This window comes from Penaeus monodon, chromosome 7, assembly GCF_015228065.2.
Source record: "Penaeus monodon isolate SGIC_2016 chromosome 7, NSTDA_Pmon_1, whole genome shotgun sequence".
Taxonomy (NCBI): Eukaryota; Metazoa; Arthropoda; class Malacostraca; order Decapoda; family Penaeidae; genus Penaeus; species Penaeus monodon.
In genome coordinates this window covers 54,487,502-54,492,440 of record NC_051392.1, presented here as the reverse complement: position 1 = coordinate 54,492,440, position 4,939 = coordinate 54,487,502, and the positions used below count along the sequence as shown (strand labels likewise).

General features: G+C 44.5%; 1 pseudogene; it reads left to right on the top strand.

Annotated features, from left to right (window-relative positions):
• The window catches only part of LOC119575710, a 20,396-nt pseudogene that overhangs the window by 6,804 nt on the left and 8,653 nt on the right, over positions 1–4,939 (top strand).

Sequence of the window (4,939 nt, the reverse complement as noted above, 5' to 3'; positions counted from 1 at the left end):
AAACAAAAGCATTTACTTCATATTTTTTATTGCAGAACATTAGCTGAATGGAAAACTGCAGTATGGCTACAATGTATATGTTGATATTTCCACTGTGTGTGTGTGTGTGTGTGTGTGTGTGTGTGTGTGTGTGTGTGTGTGTGTGTGTGTGTGTGTGTGTGTGTGTGTGTGTGTGTGTGTGTGTGTGTGTGTGTGTGTGCACAATGTTTATAGAATATAAAGTCAATATTTGGTGATGAGTAGCTAAAGAGTATGTATAATTCTTTTCGATTATGCTGAATGCTTTTTATCTTGTGCTAAAATCTGACCATAATTTCACTATTATTATTCCGTAAGTTTCTCTGAGGAGTCGCATTCGATCAACTGATCAAGAAAATACATCTTTCGTTGTTTCAACTTGAGCAGCTACTAGCTGAGTGGTTCCAAAGAGGGTGAAATACATGTCTAAAAGCTTACTCCCAATAAATGTGCTGTATTGTATATCTTATCTTGAAAGAAAAATCTTTTCATTCTGATAAAATGGGAACATAAACTCGCTTTCTACTTTTATCTGACATGCATGCAAATTATATTTCCCTTGTATTTGTCAGTGCATGCCAAAGCTTTGATACATAATCTTAATATTTTTATGATATAAATACTTATTTCCCGGTGTGTGAAAAGTTATCTAAACACTTGTTTGTTCACCTGGAACTTGAGTAGTTTGAAGAAAGAGGAACCATCTTGAAAGTAAAAAAACATGAAATTGTGTATTTCAATCTCTTTATGACTATGAATTCCTGAATATTCAATTTGCAGCAAAACCTACGGTATGTTAAACAAGAAAGAAACTATGTCCAATAGTATATGATGTCATAATAACATAAGGGAAATCCAGGGTGAAAAGGAGGCTGCCAATCTGACACCATTTTTGAATATGGATGCAAGGCAATCTGAAATTGCAAATAGAGGCCACATCACTAGCATGAGGGAAGTAATATCTCTCCCAGTAAAAATTACGAGAGAGCCAGGTATCTCCCACTCTATGGTGTACAGGTGAATAAAGTGGGAGGAGGGAGGCACCATGAATGACTGCCCTCGTTCTGGATGCCCCTTCACCAAGGCAGCTAAAATTCATATAAAGACCTACAGCTCCTGCTTACAAGCCGCGACTACATGCAGATGGGATTCACCACAGAATGTTATCAAAAAGAGGCTGACAAACATTGCCAACATCACATCCAATTAACCCAGCAGTGTGTGCATGGTTTATGGTTAAAACCAAAATAAATATGCTAGACATCTAAGGTCATGTAGCACTATAGGAAGGCACCGTAAAGGGCAGTGAAAGGTGACTGAGTTAGTAGTTAGTTGCTATACATCAACTATCTAGATTAATATTGAAAAGGGTAAAGGAGTTGAAGAGTGAATGGGTTAAGGTAGGGTTAGGTAAGGGGATTAGATCAAGTGAAGGATGTGTGTGTGTCTGAGGAAGGAGAACAGGTTGTCAAAGCAGAAAGAGTGAGATTCTGTAAGGATGTCTGATAGGTTGGGAGGTTGGTGAAGGAATGATAGGTGGGGGAAAGCAAGAGTTATGGGTTACATCAAAGGACAGGACAACAAATAATTGTGCATGGGACAATGGTTTGGAAGGAAGGTATGACATACGGCGTTTTCTGATGGATAAGTACGGATGAGACATAAAGGGAGTGTGAAGATGAGACAAAATAGTTGGGGATTGGTATAGGAGGATGTGTAAGAAAAGTCTCTTGGAGGCAGATAATGGATGGGTTATAAGAAGTTGATCTATGAGTTGTATCAGGAGGTGGAGGATCTGGGGAAGGGCATAGTTGTGACATAAGGGATTCACGTGTGTATCCAGGTGGGAGTGGAAGGGACAGAGGGGATGGAGGGTTAATGTAGGTGAAGCTGGAGCTAGGGGGAATGGGCTGTGTTGGGAAGGAGTAGGGGGGAAAGGATGTAGGGGGAGTATGAATAGGAGGAGGATGGATATCAGCAGTCACTTTGAGTGTGGAGGGAGCGGGAGTTGTGGAATCTGAGGGTGAATGAGAGGTTTCAGTGTCAGTTTCTGTAAAGGAGTTGATTGGGGAGTTTTGTGAGACAAAGGTTTTCCCATGAGGGGGGGAAGAGGAGATTGGTGTCTGAGGAGTAGATGCAAAGGCAGGTGAAGGTGAGTGTATGGTAGGAGAAGGGGTGGAACGTTTAGTCTGTCTGCTGCGGGTAGTGTGGGGAGGGAGAGGGGAAGGTGTTAGGGCTGCAGTAGAGATTGGAGTTTCTGGATTTAGAATGGCAAAAGAATTGACTGGGGAAGGTAGGAGTTAGAAGTGGGGAAGTAAGATGTAGGAGGGATAGGTATAGGGGGAAGGTGTAGGAACGTCTTGGGAGGGAGGGGGAGGGGCAGAGTGAGCAACATTACTGGAGTGGGGAGTAAGAGAAAAACCTCATCAAAGTGCTTCCTGTCTGGCTTCACGTATAGTGAGCCTGAATCAGAGAGTTGCCACCTCAGACTCTAATTTGAAGGTAGGAGCTATGGGAGCTGCGACAGATGCCACATGTGCATGACTGTGCAGTGCAGTTTGATCGAGTATGACCAGGTTGAGCACACAGAGAGCATCTGGATGTGGAACGGCAATGTTTGGCAGGATGTCCTAAATGGCAACAATTTTGGCACTGAGGGGAAGGAGGTTGATATGATCAGACAGGGAGGGATTCTCCACCAACGTAAACATTAAAGGGAAGGTCATGTCTACGGAAAGTAATTTTGGCAATGTTAGTGGGGCTCTTACGATAACCTCTGGGAGGAATGGAGTAGCACTGTACTGATATCTCATCATAGTCTGTGAGGCAGGCGAGTAAGTCTTTTCCACAATCTGACCAATTTTTGTTATAGATAGGGCAGTTTGCTGGGGAGACAGAGACAGTTCTAATGCAAGTACTGAGGGTTGGATGAGGTTCTGCAGGAATGGGTTACCAGAAAGAAAGTGGTTTGTTGAGAAAGTTACTGCAAAACCAGCACTGGAGGTGGATTTGGAGCCATTCGTGTAAGCATGAATACTGGATGAATGAATGGAGACATGTTCAAGGAAATGAGTGAGAAGGACAGCAGGGGGGTTATCTGATTTTGGTGGGTCAGGGAAAACAGAGGAGCAAAAACGGGGGTAAGTTATAAGCCATGGAGGGTCAGAATGGACAGAAAATGGAAGAGACTGGAGATGGGGAAAAGGGGAATGGGAGAGGACGGTATCCATGCGAGTGGAGAAAGGAGTAGGTAAACATGGAGAAGAAGCAAAGGTAGGAAGCAGGGATTGTGGGATAATAAGTTTGGTGAGGGAAAGTTGGTGGAATTGAGCATAACATCAGAGAGAGAGAAGGATACGATGTTGAGAGAGAGATGGCATGCCTGATTCAGTGTACAGGCTCTCAACTAGAGAGGAGCAGAAGGCACCCAGGGGTAAGTGAAGACTGCAGGGGTGGATTGTATCAATATGAGCAAGGAGGGAGGTTGAGGCTTAGGAGTAGATATGGCATCCATAATCAAGAGTGGAAAGGATCAAGGTAACATGAAGATGAGGAGAGTTTTGTGATCTGAGCCGGGATATATGGGAAAGAGTTTGTTAAGAGAGAGAGAGATAGAGATAGAAAATGAGAGAGAGGAGAGACAAAAAGAGAGAGGAGAGAGAGAGAAAAGAAAGACGAGAGAGAGAGAGAGATAGAGAGAGGACAAACAAGGAGAGAGAAGAGATGAGAGAGAGAGAGAGAGAGAGAGGAGACGAGAGAGAGAGAGAGAGAAGAGAGAGAGAGAGAGAGAGAGAGAAGAGAGGACAATAAGAGCAAGAGAAGAGAGAGAGAGACGCAGACGAGAGAGAAGACGAGAGAGAGAGCCGAGATGAGAGAGATACGAGGAGAGACGAAGACCACAGAGAGAGAGAGCGAGGAGAAATGATAGAGAGAGAGGAGAGACGAGAGAGAGAGACGACGGAGAGAGAGAGAGATGGAGAGAGAGATGAGAGAGAGAGAGACAAAAGGAAAGAGAGAGAGAGAAGGAAAGAAGAGAGGGGAGAAAGGGAGAGAGAACGAGAGAGAGAGAGAGACAAGAGTGAGAGAGAGACGAGAGAGAGGGACATATGAGAGAGAGAGAGAGAGAGAGAGAGAGAGAGGAAGGGAGAGAGAGACAAGAGAGAGAGAGAGAGAGAGAGAGAGAGAAAGAGAGAGAGAGAAGAAGAGAGAGAGATGAAAGAGGAGATGAGAGAGAGAGAAGAGAGGAGAGAGAGGAGAAGAGGAGAGAGAGAGAGAGAGGAGAAAGGAGAGAGATGAATGAGAGAGAGAAGATGAGAGAGAGATGAGAGACAACGAGAGACAGAGAGACAAAAAAAGGGGGGGGGGGCGGGGGGAAAAAAAAAGAGAGGACAACGAGAGAGGAGAGAGGAGAGAGAAGACAAGAGAGAGAGAGAGAGACAAGAGAGAGATCGACAAGAGAGAGAGAGAAGAGATGATGATGAGAGAAGAATGGCATAGAGATGGAGAGCGAAGATGAGACAGAGAGAGACAAGAGAGAGAGAGACGAGACAAGAGAGAGAAGAGAGAGACAAGAGAGATAGAAGAGAGAAGATGAGAGAGAGAGAGATGAAAGAGAGAGAGAGAGGAATGAGAGAGAGAAGATAGAGAGAAGAGGGAGAGAGGAGATGAGAGAGAGAAGAGAGGAGAAGATGAGAGAGAAGGAGAGAGAGAGAGATGAGAAGAGAAGAGACGATGATCCGACGAGAGAGAGAGAGAGGAGAGAGTATAACGCATAGAAACCCTATTACATTGGCTTGCAGGGGTATTGATATGGTATGGCTTTCACTCTTATTTTGAGAGTGGACACACGCCCCCCCCCCCCCCATGTATAAAAACCCGAGACATGTCTGTTATATGGATAATCGGGCCGGCGGGAGGTCAC